The 21,803-nt window shown below is 36.5% G+C and overlaps 1 protein-coding gene across 1 annotated transcript in view; it reads left to right on the forward strand.

Moving 5' to 3' along the window:
* Positions 1-19,219, forward strand: part of EMC2 (ER membrane protein complex subunit 2) — a 126,546-nt gene extending 107,327 nt beyond the window's left edge. Inside the window, exons 11-13 of the transcript XR_004260912.1 lie at positions 7,881-8,188; positions 8,219-10,919; positions 19,134-19,219. The gene's annotated coding sequence lies outside the window, so the exon portion shown is untranslated. The remainder of the gene's footprint in view (positions 1-7,880; positions 8,189-8,218; positions 10,920-19,133) is intronic.
* Positions 19,220-21,803: the final 2,584 nt, after the last annotated feature.

Raw genomic sequence — 21,803 nt, forward strand, 5'->3', positions numbered from 1 at the left:
TAGATGTTATACTTAAAGAGGCGTTGCATGCTACTGCAACATTTATGAAGACTTTACATTCTCTGGTTACAGTTTCTAAGTGCCCTTGGTTAAAGAGCTGAAATTTCAAGTAAATAGGAAATTGTTACTTCCATATGGGTCTGGTCTCTTGGGCTCCATTCATTAAATAAACACCTACTGTGTGCCAGGCATAATTCAAAGCATTAAGAATACGAGAATATGATAGACATTGTCCTTGTCACTAAACATTTATTATCTGAACTCCTAAGCTCTTTATACAATCCACTAATAATTTCACATAATTAGAAATTTCCACTGTAAAAAGCTAAATTGTCAGAATTATTGTAATACAATAGAAAATTTGGGAATTGGAAAGGACTAGTGAATGTTTCCTTTTGACTCAAGAATACATTTTAAAATGACTGGTAGTTCTAGATAAATCAGATTTTCCAATTTATTCATAATGTGGTAGAAGAGAGTATATTTTCATAGATCTGCAACAGCAGCTTTGGCAAGGGAGGTATGCAACTAGAAACCAATGTCAAATTTCGTTTCTGATTTCCAGAATGGTTTTCTGTCAAAACTCTGGAAAACCAGCACCATGAATTTTTAAGTTATCATTAGGCAGTTCTGGTAAAATTTATTTTAAGAGGTTTTGGCCTGTTTTTATACACTGGAATTTGCCAAAATTAGTAATGTAATACTCCATATTTCGCAAACCTGTAGAGCAGTAAATAAGGACGCATGCCTATCGGGGAGCACTGTTCATTTAAATTCTTTTTTTTTTTTTTTGTGGCATTCATGAAATGCAAAGGACTTCCAACTCAAATTCTGCAATTTTAGGCAGCAAGTTGTACTCTGAATCAAACCAGATGGTGATCAGTTCTGTTCCCATTATCAATTCAAACAGCGATGGTTACCAGATCTTACTTGTGACGTTAACATTTGGAACAGATTAGCAGTAGTTAGCCTGAAATAAGAAACCTCCATTTTGCTAAAAGGTCCTGAACATAGCATGCTGTAAAATCAGGAAGACTGGTAAGAAAACTTACAAGGGAAAGAATTCACTGTCTACCTTGGTTTCTCCCTGCAGGGTGTGTTATTTCCCTTTTATGGGCGTCTGTTCAAAGGAATTTTTATGTGGGGTATTGTGAGGATTAGGGTCTATTAGTCTATCACTCTTCTGAGGTGCCCTGTCCCACAGCTTGTCGAATTTATCTCACTGTAGCCATGATCAGCCTAGACCTTGGGCAAACAAGGGGGATTGTCTACATTTTCGGAGGTTTCCTTTGCAAGAAGCTTATGCACACACATACATACAAGTATACAGCCCTTACAAGTTCAGAGTTTCATCCAGCCCCTGAAATTCATGAAACATTTGAGCTGTCTAGATCTGGCCGGTGGATTTGTATGTAATCGGCTAACTGCTTTGCTTGATCTGTCAATGCCATGTTCTGTCTACTTCTCACAATTTTTTTTCCTGGCATCTCTTGGTCAAATCAATTCCTAGGGCTTCTAAAGGACCAGGAAAAACTAGGGTGTGTCCAGCATTTTCAATTTTGTACATAGGTGAAAGCAAGTCAAGGTGAACACTAAAGGGCAGTAAGTTTTAGAGTACAGCTATCCAAAAGAAATGTTGAAATAGACATATGATTGAGTTCAACGTCTGTTTTACAGTATAGAAAACAGGTTCGGAGGTTAAAGGATTTTTCCCAAAACACACAGATGATGTGAGTAGTAGATGTGATGAGAAAAGGCTGTGAATCTTGCTAATACACCAGCATTCTTTTATGACCATGATTCAGAGACAGGAAAAGGTAGACCCTTTACTTTCTATACCCAAACGGTGGCAACCCTGCTCTTGTTCTGGTAAACCAAACAGCCTATGAGAAAAACCCTTCAGAGAGACCAGCTACCTCTGTTCATTTTTGTTTGTTCTTTAGCCAAGACCTTGCTTAAGAGTTGATTGAAAAGCCCTTTGCCTGCTTCTAGGTATGATAGGAAATATAAATCCTTCCCTTAGGAATGGATTTTTGGAATTTTGCACTGTAGGGAGGACAAAAACAATGCCTATTTCTGAGACAATAAGAAGACCTCACCTGATCTACTTGAACTGAATTTTGGGATACAGCTGTTAGGAATGCAGATAACTAAGAGATCTGGAGGAGAATGTCAAGAAGGAAGGGAGAAAGAGAGAGAAAGAAGGAGAGGGAGAGGAAAGAGAGAGAGAGAAAGAGGGAGAGGGAGAGGAGAGGAGAGAGAGGAAAGAGAGAGAAAGAACCAGGCAGGGAACAAGTACTGCAAGAAGTAGATTGTTCTTTGTCATAAAAGTAGAAGAAACATTTTTAAGCATTTCTAACTAGGAATGAATGACATGATAGGATTTACATTTTGGCTGCAGTCTAGAAGAATTCTTAGACGTCAAGAATAGGCTGGGCGTGGTTGCTCATGCCTGTAATCCCAGCACTTTGGGAGGCTGAGGCAGGCAGATCACTTGAACACAGGAGTTCAAGCCCAGCCTGGCCAGCATGGCGCAACCCTGTCTCTACCATCAATCAATCAATCAATCAATAGCCAGGTGTCGTGGTGTGCACCTGTAGTCCCTGCTACTCAACAGACTGAGATGGGAGGATTGCTGGAGCCCAGGAGGTTAAGCTGAGATTACACTACTTCCCCCCATCCAGCCTGGGCAGCAGAGCAAGATCCTATCTGAAACAACCCTTCAAGAGTAGATGAAGACCAATTAGGAGGTTAATACAGTTAGGAGGAAATTACATATTTCAGATGAATGAAAACTTTGGGATGGCCCTTCAAGTCTTTGTTCTACTCATTATCTGTATCTACCCATATCTAAAGCTATATTTTTAAAAGAAAGTTTGTTATACCATAGATATTAAATTCTGGTTTTTAACTTAACAATTTATTGTGAACATTTTCATCATTTATGTTTTTCTATGATAATTTTTAATCACATATTTCCTCCTGTGAGAATATCATAATTTATTGAATCATCCTCTATTGATGGACATTGAAGTTTTTAATTTTTCACCAGACACTACTGTAATGACTATCATTGTAAATGTATCTTATGTATTCATGACTATTTCATTGGGTTAACTTCCTAGAAACAAAATTGCTGGGACAAAGAGTAATCAAAAGTCTTAAATTTGCTGGGCGTTGCCACGTTGTATAATACATGGCAGTAATTCAAGTTCCTTTAGCAGTATAGCTGATACCCAAGAGGCTGCATGTGAGTTGTATGCAAGTTCTCCACACTGCATGTGTTAGTTGTGATTATTTCTTATTGTGTGATGTACCTTGTAATAATCAATGCACCAGTTATGTCTCTTGTACTAGACATTAAAGTTAAAATTTGGAATTGGAAAGAGCTTGTAAAATTTAAATGAAAAACCTATTTTTTAAATTAGTGGTAGATCTAGACTTATCAGATTCTCCAACTAATTTATAATGCAATAGAATAGATAAATGTTTAACCATCTCCAACAAATACATTTGCTAACCAAGAATAAATATAATTCCTGCATGCATGTATTAAAAAAATAGACTTTTGAAGAACAGTTTTGGTTTCATAGCATAGTTTAGGCATTTTATAATTATAAGAAAAAAGAAAAATCAGGGATCAGATATATGCTTTTTAAGTGAAAAAATATTTTTATTTAAACTTTTTATAAGGTAATATTATAATTGGTTAATAATTAGCAGTACTTACAATAAGGAACTATTATTTTGTAGTAGCCACAAACATGGTGAAGGACATGAAATTATTTAGATATAATGACAGATTTAAAACAAAACATAAGCGGTCTGGTGTGGTGGCTCATGGCTGTAATCCCAGCATTTTGGAAGGTTGAGGCAGGCAGATCACCTTAGGTCAGGAGTCCGGGACCAGCCTGGGCAACATGGTGAAACCCCATCTCTACTAAAAGTGCAAAAATTAGCTGGGCATGGTGGCGGGTGCCTGTAGTCCCAGCTACTTGGGAGGCTGAGGCAGAAGCATTGCTTGAATCCAGGAGGCAGAGGATACAGTAAGCCAAGATCGTGCCACTGCACTACAGCCTGGGCAACAGAGTAAGACTCCATCTCAAAACAATAAAAAATTTTAAAAAATAAGCAAAACGGATCGTATGCTTATTACATTTTTTCTTTCTTTTCTCTAGTCAATATTCATGATAATTTGCCCTGAAGGAGAAAAGATTTTCAATGTATTGGCTACCAGAGAATTTTTATTCTCACGGTGGCATTTCCATTTGTAATAAGATGAATATATGGCAGCCTTGAAAGAAAATAATTTATTTTAATACAATTACTTGTTACATGTTTACATGCCACAAACCTACTTTTCAATTAAAATAATACCTAACTCTGATTCTTCTTTTTTCTTGCTTCAAACACTATTCTGTTAAATACTAGATACATTGTAGGTGCTCAGTAAATGCTTGATTAACTCATTGAACTGGAAAGCAGCTAAAGTTAAAGATTCTCATCATGGATCTGCCTTGCTGTGAAGAGTAGTAGGTGTATGACAACATACTCTTTGTTAGGGTCAGAAAAGCACGTTTGATATAATCAAAGTGAATGCAATAATTTCAGTTCTTATTCTGCGTAGCAACAGCAACTGTTAGCATCTCAGTAACATCACCAGTTACTATGTGTTTTAAGAAGTCCACTTGTGCTACGTGTTTAAATTTTCTTAACCTATTTCTTCAAAAAATAATAAGTTTTGGCAGAGCAAGCCTACAGAAAAACAATCTAAACAAGATTTAAGCAAATTATCAAATAGGATTATTTCTTTATATATATATATATATATGCACATATATAATTATATATATGTGTGTGTGTATATATGTGTATATATATATATATATATATATATATATTTTTTTTTTTTTTTTTTTGAGGCAGGGTCTTGCTCTGTCACCCAGGCTGGAGTGCAGTCATGCAACCATGGCTCACTGTAGCCTTGACTTCCCAGGCACAAGGTATCCTCCCAGCTCAGCCTCCCAAGTACCTTGGACTATAGGCATGTGCTACCTGCCTGGCTAAATTTTTATTTTTTATGGAAACAGGGTCTCACTTTGTTGCCCAGTCTGGTCTCATGGGCTCAAGTGATCCTCCTGCTGTGGCCTCCCAAAGTGCTAGGATTACAGATATGAGTCACTGCGCCCGGTAGGAGGCTTATTTCTTTGAGACCTCACAAGTCCTCATTTAATGGGCCCTTTCTTCTTTCCTACTTGCCAAACACCAAGACACCTTTGGTGTCTTATTAAACAGGAACATTTTCTATGTTAAATCCTTGTCAACTAACACTTCAGAGGAAGAGTTTAAGATACTACTATTTTCAGGAACAATTACATTTTATTACGAAGACCCTTAAAAGAAAAACTTTATGATTTAAAATAGCAATGTATAGCAGAAGGGGTTTTAGATAAGAAATTATGGATGCCACGTGGAAAGTTCTTTTTACCTTTGGAAGCGTTTTCCCAGCATCTCTCAAATCATATCTGATAAGCTGATGCCAAGTTGATTGACATTGTCTCTCCTTTTTGTCAGGATTTAAAAAGTTTTTTTCATAATCTGCCTTTTGTATCTACTATTCTTTCTCTCCTAAATAAAGAAGAAGCTGACTTTTTTTCTGCAATCTGCCTTCTGATGCTACTATTTTCTTGAGATTTGTGATGACCTAAAGGCCAAATCCAGTGGGTACTTCTCAGTTCCATTCCAGTTTGACAACTCCTTGCTAATAACTTTCCCTTTTGATTTTTTTTTATTTCAGCCTATCATTCTCTTAGTTCCCTTTCCCCCACTCCCAATAGTTTTTTTCCAAGCACCTTCATTAGCTTTTTCTCTTCTTCCCATATGGCATGTTGGTACTTCCCGTATATTAGCAAGCCTCTTCTCATTTTGTCTTAGAGCTTCTCTTTGGGTGATTTCTTTCACTCTCTTATCTCAGTGCCCACTACTTGCTGACGCCTACCCTCTCTCGAGCTCCTGAACATTGCCACTTTTATCCTCTTAAGATGTAAATGAAACAAGCTCAACATCAAGCTCACTATCTTCTATTTTTGTCTTCTTTTGCATTTTCTATCTCCATTAGTGTCATCACCATTTGTTCAACAACTTTCCACTCCTAAATCTGCTAGATAATTCATATTTATCTTTGAACTCTTACTTGTACATCCAGTTGACCACTAGATTATTTTGTTGGTCCTTCTAATTTATTTAACAGCTTCTCTCAATCTTCAGTGCTCATCCTTGGACCTTCACCTCCCCAACCTGTCTTATTACAAAAGTCTACTACCTATGGGCAAAGTGCCTACATTGTTCTTTTTCAACAGTAGTATTTTATCACTGCTGCTGGATATGATCATTAAATGCCTCTTTATTTAAAATTATGGTTACCTCTATGCTTACAAGCAAATCTTTCCTTCTTTCATTCATTCGATTAAAATAATGACTGTCTACCAAAAGGCTGAGACTGGGTAAATATTGGTGAACAAAGGCTAATAATACTCTATAGTGTTTTCTCTATTCAGTAGTCTAATTCCAACTTAATTCTGTGATACCTCTTTTCCATACCCCTCCTCACTGCCTATACCTCACACTGCTTCATTCTTTAAAAGGTATTCTTACTCCAACTATTCAGATGTATTATACATTCTGCTAAGATGTCATGCTCTGCCATCCTGAGGGCAGTCTTTCAACCCCTTCTTGCTTCATAAGAACAGATCTTGGACTTGTAACGTTATTTTACCAAGAGATAAAGAGTTTTCGCAGCCTTTGCTGGTCTTGTCATCTTGTGGGGAAATAACCTTCCTGCTTCAGACTTCATGTGAATTCCTTTGTTCTACTTAAGTATGTGTGTCATATGGCTTCTCGCCAACCCCACAAGTATATATCTGTCCACTGTGGGGAGAAGACGAGGTCCTTCTGCAGTAGTACAAGAGGGATGCATGCAGGCCAATTGCTTTGCATCAGCTGCTAGGAGAGACCAGCCGGCCATGGGACACCGACACCCCCTGTTGAAGCTGATCTTGCTCTGTCTCATCTCTGTGTGAGGAAAGCAGTATTCCATCCAATATTTGGCAACTGCAATACCAAGACACAGTGGGCAGAAGTGTTTGGATTTCTGCCCTTGATAATAGGCAACAGATGCCACTGGCTCAACAGATACCAAGTTCCAGTTACCTGGTAGCGTTTATAGAATACACATTACAGTATTCAGTTAACATTGGGTACTTAAAGAATGCAGTTCTCTTTTTCCTGATTTCCTTCCAGTCATCCTCATCTTCTTTCTAACATCTGAAGTATGAAGAAATTTTTTAAAATTTTTCCTTTTAAAGCACATCTACTGTTAAAAATCATCCTCGTTCTAGTCTCACTCTATAACCACTGGAAGAGATGACTTCCTCTGCTTGCTCTAGCTCAATCAGAAATGTCCCCACCATGTAAATGTGTACCTGTTTGAATTGCTTTCTTATTTTTGATGTATGGCAAAATTTCCATGAATACAGAAAATACTTTGTTATTGAATATCTGTAGTTCCAACATTTTATGTAAAAGTGGCTTTATCATATTGTATATATCCTTGTACCTAAATGAAATCATACTGTTAAAACATTTGCAATTTTCTTTTAAACCCTTAAGATGTAAACCCCAGCTTGGCATTGACTAAATGAATGTGTTCCTGTCTAATTTGTGATATGGGGAATCGCACTATGTTTTAGTTAATGCTGGTAATTATTAATTGGACTGTTTTAGTTCATGCTGTTAACTATTCTTTGAGCTTTCCACTATTCAGGCTTTATTATTCAGGTCAACTTTTCTATAATACTAACTATTATCTAATTATTTTTCAGAGCTGGACATAAAGAGTAAGAAAACCATATTTAGGAGAGTGATGGAGAAGACCAACAGAAGGAAACAAGTTTGAGTATTGATCAATATAGAACAAGCCTATGCTTCACAGCAAACAAACCTCTAGATCTCTTTGGCTTAAATCAGTGCACCCAGGTGACTCTCTAGGAAAGTGTCTTCCATATATTAATTTGACCATTGAGGCTACTTGGGTCCTGTGACTTCATTGTCTCTTCACAACAGTAAGACACCTTGGTAGAAGAATAGAGTGAATGGAGGGTTCATAACCTTCAAATCCTACTGGTCAGAGGTAATTATAGGTCCCCATCAAATTGCAAAGGCCGAGAATAGCAGTCAGTATTGCCATTGAGAACATAACTAGATTTGTCTAAATTTTGAGGAGGAGAGTCAATCATGGGAAAGAACGTGAAGTCTGAGAGAAAACTAACATTTACTGGGTACCTTCTGCAGAAGTTCCAAAACCATTTTGATTTACAGCACTAAATATTTCAGTATTTTTTTCAATGGATTCCTAGGCCAAAATAACTAACAGTGCCATGAGTTGAGTGATTAGGTCCAAACAAGTTAAAATGTATTTATACACTAACAACAGAGTAGCTGTTTGAACATAGTAGTACACATACATTGAAAGAAAGACAATTTTTATTTCAGCCTTAACTATAGATAACTTACTTACTAATGAGATATGTGGGTTTCTTGGGCACTGTGTACCTCTCAGACCTTGGAATCATATTGGATCCACCACCTTCATTTCCTGTTCCAAACTGATTTTCATGTTTACTGGCGTTTTATCTAGCCACCACCAAAACTTAGCTCAGCAGAGATATGACATCAATGAAAGAAATGTAATATGATCTAATGTTGAAACTGTAAACTACCTTGAGCTAGCAGGTCACACAGTGGCTGACAGGTTTTGAGTATTGCTATATTTTCCTCAACATTTTAGAATATCCCATGGCTCTCATGTAAGTATGCTGCAGTGCCCTCGGGGGCTTCAGTGCATGGTTTGGGAACCATACATCTGTTGGCTTAGGTACTATATATAAATCACCTACTTCTTAACGACAGTTTGGAAGGTAGGTGCTATGATTTTCAAGTTGGATGTGGAAACTCAAGTTTGAAAGAGGATATGCATTCTACCCTAAACCTCCTAGTTAGTAATTAACAGAGCAGAGGCTTGAACCCAAACCTTCTGGCTTTAAACCCCGTCGCATCATGCCCTGTGTCATGAGATTTGCAGGATTAAGGTTTTCACAGCTTCCTCTCCCCATGACCTTTCCCTGGTTTCAAGCAACATTGAAATTACTATTTTTTAAAACATGTGGAAATGCTTGAAACTCATGGAACTGATTTTAAGTCATGTCTCCTTTTTTAGCTATAAGGCACACCTGCTAGAAAATAAATTTTCCTGAGCAGAGATTAAAGAACTTTACAATGGCCTTAAAATGGCCCCAGGAAAGATTGCTTAAGGTTTGAAATCAAGACAGTAAATTTATAATTAACTTGTAATTATTTTACTGCTAATTTTTAATGTGACATTTAGTAAGAACCACATATCACTTTTCTCCAGCTGTTAGGACAGTTCTTATAAACTAAACCTTCTTCACCAGCTGTTGCCTAATTCAGTATGGTCCATGTTGGAATTTTTCCAGCTCTGCCTGAACATTATTACTAAGTCTCAGCAGACCCATGCAAAAGTGAGCCATAACTGTAATCTTTCATGTTACTCATTGTTCTATTTAATTATCTGAAATACTACCTGATAAATAGTGCAATCAGAAGAATTTCAGTTTAACAGTAACTACTTCCACATCACTTTTCTGCTGTCATCTAATTTGAAACAGGTTTTGGATTACTACCTTTGAATTATGTAAACTCCCAATCAACGATTAAGAATCTTTGAGCTGCTGGTTTGTGTATGTGTGTGGTTCTTATGTGTCAGTAAATTCGGCCCTAGTAAAATGCACTTTTTTTTCTTCACTAGACTTTTTAAGCCCTTCTTTTCTCCTAAGCTTGTTGAAGGGATAAGGAATGAGTAGCTGGAACCAAGGAAGACTAAATCCTTACAAAAGAAATTTGTTTTCAAAGCAATGTCACTTCACATAGAAATAAAAGAATATTTGCATTAAATGCCCCTAACACAGATTATAATTCAGAGAAACATCTGAGTAGCGGAAAAACTGTTCTCTACTTAAGAACAAATTCATCAGCAAATGGAAATAGACTAACATTTATTAAGCACCCTGTAATTGCCAGGCATTTTACATCTATTATTTTGTTTGAACCTAAATATAACATTGGGAGCTCAATTTTATGACCTTCATTTTGCAGAGGAGGAAACTGAAGGCTGAGAGATTTAAGAACTCTTCCAAGTTTATAAGTGAATAAATGTTAGTGCTTGCATTCAAAGTCAGGTGGGTCTCACTTTACAGTCATGGCTTTTGCCTACAGAACTGTGCTACCTTCAGATCACTTATATTTTATAATGGTAATTGTATATAAAAACATATTTTTTATTTATCAAATATTTATTTGGTAAATAAAATGTGACCAGCACATTTCTAGGAGTGAATTAATGGCAATTATGATTATTGACATTTATTAAAGCTGTATAACTTACATGTATTTTCTAAAAGTTAGTGATTTATTTTCAGCCTTTCTGTTATTTTGCATTAGGGATCTCAGAAGATCCCAGGGTATTGGTAAGGATCTACAATATTGAAAAAATTTTGGACTGGATCCCAGGAGACCTGTGTTTGCCTCTTTCACTTGCTACCTCTGTGATCAAACGAATCAGTTTCTAAATCCGTGGCTCAGTTTCTTTATTTGTATAATAAAAGGATTGGAATATATAATCTCTGAGATTCTTCTGAGTACTACAATTCTGACTTTACTAAACACATTCAACTTTTATAGGTCATTCCCAACAATCCATATGAGTACACTGAAATGGTGGTGGTGTATATAATTCAGAGCTGAACGAAACACCTTCAGATTTGGCCTTGGAAAGTATAAATGAGGTACAGTGAATGAAACTTTTGAAACATGATATCAATTATATTAGTTTTTCACTGTTCACTTACTTTGAGTAGAACAAATTACTACTCATTTTGTATCTTAAAACATTATACCCTTATTATCTCCCACCCATGGATTAGATGAATCCCCTATTCAGCGTCTCACAAGGGCACAATTAAAGTGATATGGCTTGGCTGTGTCCCCACCCACATTTCACCTGGAATTGTAATAAGCCCCATGTGTGAAGGGGAGCGCCAGGTGAAGATAATTGAATCATGAGGGCAGTTTCCCCCACACTGTTTCTGTGGTAGCGAATAAGTCTCATGAGATCTGATGGTTTTATAAATGGGAGTTCCCCTGTACAAGCTCTCCTGCCTGCTACGATGTAAGATGTGAGTTTGCACCTCATTCCACCATGATTGTGAGGCCTCCCCAGCGATGTGGAACTGTGAGTCAATTAAACCTTTTTCCTTTACAAACTAACTCCCATCTTGGGTATGTCTTTATTAGCATTATGAGAACAGACTAGCACACAAGGTGTCAGTGGACTGAATTCATTTCTGGAACTTTGTCTTTTCCAAGATCAGGTCAATGGCAGAATTCATTTTCTTGTTGTAGAATGGATGTCCCTGTTTTTTTGTTGCTGTTGTTGTTAACTGTTATCCAGGAGCAGACAGTGTTCAGCTCTTAGAGGTTGCCTGCAATTTCTTGCTATGTAGTCCCCTCGCAAGCCTTCTCAAAGTCAAGATATTTACTTTTCCAAACTTAACAATGGATAGTCTCTCCCTTCTGTCTGTTAAGACAGAGCCTTATATAACTCTACTGGGTTGAATAATGTTCTCCCAAATTCAGGTCCACTTGGAACCTCACAATGTGATTATATTTGGAAATAAGGTCTTTGCAGATGTAATTGGTTAAGGCAAGATGAGGTTATACTGGAGTAGGAAGGCCAGATCCAGTGACTGATATGCTTATAAGAGAAAACAGATACACATAGACACACAGAGGGAAGATGGCCATATGACAGTGGAGGCGGAAATTGGAGTTAGGGTGGTACAAGCCAAGGAACACTAGGGATTGTTGACAACCACCAAAAGTTAGAAGAGGCAACGACAGATTCTTTGTTTCAGGAAGAGCATGGTCCTACATACACTTTGACTTAAGGTTCTGTGGCTCCAGAACTATGAGAGTAAATTTCTATTGTTTTAAGATGCCAAATCTGTGTTAACTTTGTTTTAGCAGCCTATGGAACCTGATGCAATCATGTATTGGAATCATGAGAATAAGCTTCCATTACCTTTCACTGGTAATGGTAACCAAATCAAGAGAGAATTTGTCATATTCTGTCCATAAGAAGCAGGTCACCAGTTCCTCCCACCTTCTAGGGGAAAGGACTGACTAGGGGTCACCTTAGAATATGTCTGCCATGTCAATGCAAGGTGTTTTATCTTGTGAAAGTGGGTCTCTTTATTGTGTAGGAATTCAGCACATCTAATTCTCTTCACAATCTCTAACTATTTCAAAGTTATATACAAAGGTATTTATTGTATTAAAAAGTTTTAGCATAACTGATATCTTCTTAAATTATTGCTCTGTTCTTCAAAGTCCATTTATCTTGACATTTAATTGTGCTGTTGTCTTAAAAAATTTATTTGATGATATATTAGCTGTAGGTTGTTTTAAATGTGGAAGTTAGCTTATCTTTTGAAAATATAAAGCATAGAAACAGAGAAGTATATTAGCTAAACTCAGCCCTCTTAAAAGCATCATTAGCCCCCCAAGAGATGTTGGTCAATTGACTCAGTTTCATTGAGCACCTACCATATATTCAGCATTGTACCAGCTTATTAAGTATATTTTAGTACATCCTCCTTATTTTAAATGATAAAATGATATGATTTAAAGTTGAGACTTGTCCACCAGCAAAATCACTGCTTTCAGATTACTCTAGGATATGCTTAGAGAAAACATTAGTCGGTTCCACCCATATTCTTAGATTTCACAGAACTGCAGGCCAGGTTTAGGAAGGACCAACAAATCAAAGCAGTGACTTTAACTATAGGTATCCTGTAGTTTTTGTATTGATTTGTGAATCCAAACATTTACTGATAATATAAACTGCAGTCAGATTCGTGAACTAATGCTGCAGACACATCTTTTCTATTTTCAGTTGGATTTCTTTGTGGGATATCAGACAAACGTGTTTTTCTTTGGATACTGCCATAGAGCTCCCTTAGGGGATAGATTTCAGCACTTAGCCTTGGGAAAAAATAAATGTTTCCTAGTATATGAACCTAGTGCATATCACATTGCATAACTATTCCAGTGCACAATCCTTGTGTATTTTGAATATTCTCTGAGATTCAAAGTTTCTATTCTGAGATAGTTTTTGTTTGAAACTCTATTTGGTTTTGTCAAACATAGAGGCTTACATACTTTCTTACATGATGCTGTCAAAATCCAGTCCCTAAACTATCCTTAATTTTATAAAGACCACAGTTAAAAGTCTTTCTTCTTGTCAAATTCCTAATCTTTAACACTGCATGGATAATCCTTTAGGGTCATGGTATTTAATACTGTTAGAAAGATGTATAAAATGCTATAATTTCAGAAAGATTATTTGCGTTATATCAAACATGAAAAAATAAAGCACATTTTGGGCCCCTTAGCTTAGAATTGCCATGTAATGTGAAAAGAAGCTCATATGGTCAAGTTTCCTGGCTCTGGATTTTAGCAAAATGCAGTAGTGTTCTGTAGGTCCCTGAGGAAATTTAGCCGATCAAAGGCCGCATTTCTCATCTGCGCTTTCTGGATTGGGTCCTTCAATGAGGGAGGTCAAAATCTATAGATAAAATTAGAAACTCTGGCCTGTGTTCAAAATTCGAGCTCTACCAATTTTTAGCTGTAAAATGGGATAGTATAATAGAAAATTTGTAGTGATTAAATAGTGAATGTAAATTGCATAGCATGAAGTCTAGCGCATAGGAATTGCTCCAAATATGTTAGCTAAAAAGAAGCAACCAAAATAAAATTTTTCACTCAACGCTTACTTCCAAGTGTCTTTGAAACAAACTTAAAGTATGGCTAAGTTTACAAATGATCTTGAGGTTTTCTTTGGCATAAAATACTTTGGCACCACACATATAGGTAGGAAAAAAAATTCATTGGCTGCTTGCTATATGTTAGGTGATATGCTAGACTCTTTTCATAAAACATCAAATTCTCAAAATTATGAAATGTCTTCATTTTAAAATTGAGTTGAAATAATAATAATGGCAGAGCTGTAATTTAAGTCCACATTGGTATGACTCCTTAATCTAAGCTCTTCTTGCTCTACCACACTGCTCTCGGAAGGCAAAGTCGCCTGAAGTACATGACTTCTGTGGACCATACGGAGATAAAAAATAAGAATGGAAAGTGATGAGATTTCTATCACACAAGTGGCATTTCCTGTGAAAAGGCAAATATGATTTCAAATAGTGAACAAGCCTAGAAACTTTTTAAGGGGCTTTGGAACATAATCAGAGATATGCAAACAGACAGATTCTCAGACTTGTGCCTGTAGGTCTGTCCTTTGCCCTCCCTCCCACATAGACATGCAGTCGCAGTCACAGTCACCTAGACAAGTTTGTGTCTATTGGCAATCTTGGGCTCATCTAGATGGGATTAAGGTAGATGGGAATGGTGGATTGGAAATAATTACATTTGCATTTTCAAAAAAAAATCATATGGACTGCAGTGCAAAGAACAGGTTAGAGAAAGGGCAGAGAGATGAACATAGGGAGATAGGTTAGGAAGCTCTTGTCGTAGTTCAGGTAAAAAATTGTTATTTTTAGAGTAGACCAGTAGTAATCAAGAGAATGAAAAGTTAATGGATTTGAGTTAGAGGTTAATTAATGGGACTTTGTGATGGACTGAGTATGCATGGTGAAGTTAGGAAGGTTAAAAAAAAACTTAGTTCTGTAGGGTTCACAGAGATAGGGAAAACAGAAGTAGAATCACATTTTAGGGGTTAGATCAATATACTAGTTTTTGCATATGATCGATTTGGATAGGCTTAGTTTGAATATGCTGAGTCTGAGATTTCCAAATGGAGATGAAGGATAGGACATTGAAAATAATGATGTAGGCTGGGCACAGTGGCTCATGCCTGTAATCCCAGCATTTTGGGAGGCCGAGGCTGGCAGATCACCTGAGGTTGGGAGTTCAAGACCAGCCTGAGCAACATGTAGGAAACCCCATCTCTACTAAAAATACAAAATTAGCCGGGTGTCATTGTAATCCTGGCTACTTGGGAGGCTGAGGCAGGAGAATTGCTTGAACCCAGGAGGCGGAAATTGTGGTGAGCTGAGGTTGAGCCATTGCCTTCTAGCCTGGGCAACAAGAGCAAAATTCCATCATGAGAAAAAAAAAAAAAAAGAGAAGAAAGGAAGGAAGAGAAAGGAAGGAAGGAAAGAAAAAGAAAAAAAGGAAGGAAGGAAGGAAAAAGCAACAAAAAGAAGGAAGGAAGGAAAAGGAAAAGAAAAGGAAAGAGAAAGAAAAAGGAAGGAAGAAAGGAAGGGAAGAAGGAGAAGAAAGATGTAAAGCTCAGAGAATACTTCTGGCTAGAGATATGCATTTGGGAGGATGACCACAGTGCTGTATGTATGGTGATGGAAGCTATGGACATGGATGTTATTTTCTCAGAAAAGCATAGACTGTGAGACAGAAAGACTGTCTATCAAGGCTTGTGGAAGTCCAGCCTTGCCATGGTTGGGTGGATGAGGTTGAACCTGCAGAGGAAGCACAGGATCAAGATAAAGAAACAAAACCAAGTGACTGGGGTAAGAAGAGTTGCAAAAGAAGAGATGATTAAAACATGTGGCAGTAGATGAGGACTGAAATATGTCCATAGATTTGGTAACATGGAATGAATAAATTAGTAACCTTAGCAAGAGCTCTTTTGGTGAAGTGATGAAGAAATTTTAGAGGTTAGAGGAATAAACAGTAGATAAAGAATTGAAACAATGTATAGAAAAAACCCAACTAACCAATCAAACAAAAATCATTTTGAAGTTTAGTTGGCCTTTTAGAACCTGGGAAAAGCAGTTAGGCGTTCTCTTTCTTAGGTCAACTTCTTTCTTATACCCTAACCCAAAAGGAAAAGAGAGAGAGAGACAGAGAAAAAAAAACAGAAAGAGAAACAAATTCCAGCCAAGGGAAAATGTTCATAACTATTTTTAAAGTAGTCTGATTCTTCCACCTAGAGACTGGGAACTAAAATGTGTAATGTGGATCTATTCCAGGCCAATACAGAGGGGCCTTACTTGAGGAACCTTCTTTCTTGAGTACAAGAAAGAAATGGTTAGAGCATCTAATAGGTATTGAACTTGGTGTGATGACCTGATGTTGAAGTTAAAACCGCCAGCCCTAAAGTTAGGTTGATGTAATTTTGAGTTTTGTTCCGTCCTTAGAAGATATAAATTCCAAGTCCTACAATGGCTTCACTTTGAATACAAATATTCAAATCATATTTCTTTCTACTATGGGTTAATATTATTGAAAGATCATATTTTGATGTTTCTGGTTTGTGGAATCAAAGTAGATGAAAACCAGGACTTTCAGCTATGTTTGTACCACCTTTTCAAGTTAAAGACACGAAGGAATTCTATTCATAGACAAATAAATAAAGATTTAGTTTCATGTGAATAAAATCTTTAATAAGTATTGTCCATTTAGACTCTGAACTGAGCACTTAAAATCATATGATTGGTTATTAGAACAAAAATAAAATCATTTTTAAAAATAAACCTCCTAAGTGGGGCATAAAAATGATGTCACTGAAATCTGAAAACTCTCTTTAACAGTTTATGTTTATAAAATGATATCCTGCTGATGTCTGATGTAAAAGAAAAAGAAAAAACTTATTAGGGAAAATTAGCTACTTGAACTAAGGCTGCTGAATGCATTTAAATCCTGCAATTTTGGCAGAATATCACATTATCTAAATGGGGGGAGATAAACTCGAGGTGTAAAGAATATGAAATGCAGTTTGCATTCTTGACTTCCCAGACAGTAGATTGCAAAAGGTGATAAGTTAAAGCTTCTGAGGAAAAAGGTAAACTAATTCTGGAGCTGCCAGTGATATATTCTGACTGGACAAAAGGCATTTTCATTAGCCTAGGCAGCCTAAAAGACAGAGCATTATTTTATTTTTAAAATATTAATTTCCACCTTGTAATTATATCATGAATATTTCTTACTGGAAAACTTGCAGTTGGGTATAATTTTAAAATGGCTCATGTTTTCTGCAATGAGGAAAAAATAACCTTGAGCATAAATAACATGAACATTAATAATGTTTAAAGAATGAAGTATTACATCTTAAAATAATTCCTGTACTTTATTCATAATCATGCATTATGTATGAGAGGGAAAGTGCTTGGAGCATTTCTGAGGATAAAAAGTGATTTGTTATGTGAAAAATACCAAAGTTCTTTAGTCAGTCAAGGAGAAAGGGCATTGTACTATTATTGCTAACTGCAAGAATGTGTCATACTCATTTAGTCTGTGCCAAATTTTGTCATGTAGATATCTTTAGGGCATCCTGGGGTAGTGGATAAGGGTTTGGCCCCTACTGTCAGCCTCTCTAGGTGCCACTCTTGGCTTCACCATTTGCTTTAGGCCATTTTCTGTTCTCTCTTAAGCTTCATGTACCCCATCACAAAATGGGGCTCTTAGTGTCTATTTCATAGGTTTGTCATGAGCATGAAATCATCTCATATAAAATGTGTAGCTCAAGAATCTGGCACTCGCTAAACACTCCATAAATGTTGGCTACTACTATGACATAAAGATTCTGTAGAACAAATCATTCAGTAAAAGCTCTTTCCATGAGAAAAAAAAAAAAAGTCCTATGAAAGAATTTTACCTTGGATAATATTTGGTCCAGCATTTTTAGGATTGCTGCACTCTGGTGTTTCAAAATCAATGGATTTGTACTATAATTTTAAAAGTTATTTAAATTTTTATTTATACAACTAAATTCTGTTAAATATTTACAGAAACTAGGAAATCTGCCCATGGACTCTTAGGTTTCTTAAAAACTCAGCTTAAAAATCCTGAGTTATTTTCACTCTTTTCCCCTTTCCCTGTACATAGGAGAGATTTATATACAAAATTTAGTACCATTTCAATGCCTACTCCAGAATCAGGATATTTATCTTATTCCAATGAGACTGTTGTCTCAGATGGAAGACTTCAAACAAAATCTTTCTGAATATTTTGAATTAACTTTTAATTTTTGCCATTGAATCTATTAATCAGCATTTCAGCTATGCACTTTTTTTTTGTATACCAAGATAGTGGAGTAGAAAACATAGCTTAAATAAGAGTTTCATATTTAAATGTGAAAGTTATCAAGAAGGGATGGAGCATTGGCTTCCTCTGACAAACTCTTAGAAAAGAATAGGTTGTTCATACTCCGATTATGCGTGGTCAAAATGGTGCTAAGTGCATATTTTATAATGATAGAATTCAATTCAGTTTTGCCTGTACTTGCCTTTATTTTTTCTCTCACTGACAACACAGGTTCTTTTTCTGTGTATTCTTCAAGGCTCAGCTCAGTTTCTTTCCCTTTTCTTGGGAAACTTGTCACAGCGTTGACCTTTATAGTATCCATGGCTCCTTTTATACAAGTATGGTATCCTTTAGAGTAGTTACACAGAAGTTCTTGTCTTTCCAACTAGGTGAGAGCATATACTGCGTCACTGATTCTTTTTTCTCCTGGCCCATAGGACTGAATATGATATATGATTTCACTAAGCATTTATTTGTTTATTCATTATACATGAGTGATTGTATAATGACTCTAAGCCTAGATTTCTGTAGATACTTTGTTAGTTGTGAATTGGGACTGATATTCTGGAAGTTTATAGATGAGATACTTTGAATATAAAGATGAAATAGTTTTGTTCCATCAAGTTCAGCCAAGCTTTCATACGCATAGCTTAGGCTCCATCTAAGTCTGGGGTTTGTGTATCTGCAGCTGTTACCAGGGTGTTACTTTCCTCTTGGAATGAGTAGCAGAAATGCTACTTTACTTCACTAACTCTGAAATACAGAGGGCTTAGTCTATGTTTACTAAAAGTTTTTCAATGCCAATCGGAGGCCATAAGAGGTTCTTGGGTTCTGTTTTCCTAACTTATTCTGTGCCTCTCCTCTCTGTTCTTTTATAGGAATCATAACTATTGTTCAACTCACTGGAATTTGGTAAAAATTGGAAGAGTTTACATCTCATAGTAATCTACAATTCAATAAATGTTAAAATTGCATTATAAGAACTGCTTCCTCAATAGTGAGGTAAAAAAGTGGCATAAACAAGGCCAAGAAGATGACCCTGGTGAAGCCTGAAAGTAAAGATTTTTAGCAATGAAGACAGATTGTCCTGAGGTTTTAATCTTATGTATGAGACCCAGATTTCCTGGAAGAGTCCCTCCTAAAGGTTTGGCTCTGCACAAGCTACAGTATCCGTACTCAATTGTATCACAGGAGCAGAGACTGGAAGATCATTTGGATCTCATTGAGTGAGTTGCTCCTTTTGCCCATCCCACAAATTATCTACTTCCTGCTAATCCCCTCATTTGCAGATTCTGCAAACAAGCATGGCTTCTGTGTGGATTTCCAAAAAAGTAGGCAGAAGACAAAAAGAGAGTAGGACTCATGACATAGCTGTTACATTCCATCAAACACACGAAGCATTGGATCCCAAAGAGGCCACAGACTAAGCCTTAGTAATAAGGCATCCAAACTCTGTTACAACATGAGAAGAGCTATTCTGGACCTTTTCTTCTGAAGTAAAATCTCACTATTACTTGGTCTCCACAAACAGAAGGCAAACTATTTAGTTTGCTTTGAATAAGAAATGGAAATTGTAAAAAAGCCCAGGACCAGATGAATTCACAGCTGACTTCTACCAGATGTGCAAAGAAGAGCTGGTACAATTTCTGCTGAAACTGTTCAAAAAATGAGAAAGGACTCCTCCAACTCATTCTCTGTGGCCATCATAATCCTGACTCCAAAACCTGGCAGAGACACAACAAAAAAGAAAACTTCAGGCCAATATCCTTGATGAACATTGATTCACCATGATCAAGTAAGTTTTATTACTAGGATGCAACATTGGTTAAACATGCAAATCAATAAATATGATTCATCAAATAAACAGAACTAAAGACAAAAACCACATAACTACCTCAATAGATGCAGAAATGGCTTTTGATAAAATTCAACATGTTAAAACTTCATGTTAAAAACTCTCAATAAACTAGGTATCGAAGGAACATACCTCAAAACAATAACAGCCACGTATGACAAACCCACAGCCGACATCATACTGAAGAAGCAAAAGTGGGAAGCATTCCTTTTGAAAACTGGCACAAAACAAAGATGCCCTCGCTTGCCACTCCAATTCAACACCGTATTGGAAGTGCTACCAGGGCAATCAGGAAAGAGAAAGAAATAAAGGGTATTCAAATAGAAAAAGAGGAAGCCAAACTATCTCTGTTTGCAGATATACAATCTGATTGTATATCTAGAAAACCCCATAGTGTCAGTCCAAAAGCTTCTTCAGCTGATGAACAACATCAGCAAAGTTTCAGGATACAAAATCAATTTACAAAAATCACTAGCTTTCCTATATACCACCAACAACCAAGCCAAGAGCCAAATCAGGAAGGCAATCCATTCACAATTGCCACAAAAAGAATAAAATACCCAGGAATATACGTAACTAGGGAGGTGAAAGATCTTTATAATGAGAATTACAAAATACTGCTCAAAGAAACTAAAGAAGACACAAACATGGGAAAACATTCCATGCTCATGGATCAGAAGAATCAATATCATTAAAATGGCCATACTGCCCAAAGAAATTTATAGATCCAATGCTATTTCTATCAAACTAAAAATGCCATTCTTTGCAGAACTAGAAAAATAGACTATTTTAAAATTCATATGGAACCAAAATAGAGCCCAACTAGCCAAGCATAAAGGACAAAGCTGGAGATATCACACTACCTGATTTCAAACTATTCTACAGTGCTACAGTAACCAAAATAGCATGGTATTGGTACAAAGAACAGTCATATAGACCAATAAAACAGAATAGAGAGCACAGAAACAAGGCTTCACACCTATAGCCATCTGATTTTTGACCAATCTGACAAAAACAAGGAATGGGGAAAGTATTTCCCATTGAATTAATGGCTAGCCATATGCAGAAGATCGAAGTTGGACCTCTTCCTTACACCATGTACAAAAATCAACTCAAGATGGATTAAAGACTTAAATGTAAAATCCCAAACTATAAAAACCTGGAAGACAACCTAGGCAAAACCATTCTGGATACTGGAATTGGCAAAGATTTCATGAGGAGGACACCAAAAGCGATTGTAACAAAAATAAAAATTGACAAATGGGATATAAACTAAAGAACTTCTGCACAGAAAAATAAACTATCAACAGTGTATGTAGAAAACCTACATAGTGGGAGAAGGTATTTGCACGCTATGCATTTGACAAAGACCTAATATCCTGCATCTGTAAGAAACATAAACAAATTTACAAGAAAAAAAACAACCTCCTTTAAAAGTGGACAAAAGACATGAACAGATGCTTTTCAAAAGAAGGCATACATGTAAGCAAAAGCCATATAAAAAGAAAGCTCAATATCTGATCACTAGAGAAATGCAAATCAAAACCACAGTGAGATAACATCTCACACCAGTCAGAATGACTACTATCAAAAAGTCAAAAAAATAACAGATGCTGGTGAGATTGCAGAGAAAAAGGAACATTTATACACTGTTGGTGGGAGTATGAATTCGTTCAGTCATTGTAGAAAGCAG

Source organism: Sapajus apella, unplaced genomic scaffold, assembly GCF_009761245.1.
Source record: "Sapajus apella isolate SASKATOON/1434 unplaced genomic scaffold, GSC_monkey_1.0 scaffold3, whole genome shotgun sequence".
NCBI classification, from domain to species: Eukaryota; Metazoa; Chordata; class Mammalia; order Primates; family Cebidae; genus Sapajus; species Sapajus apella.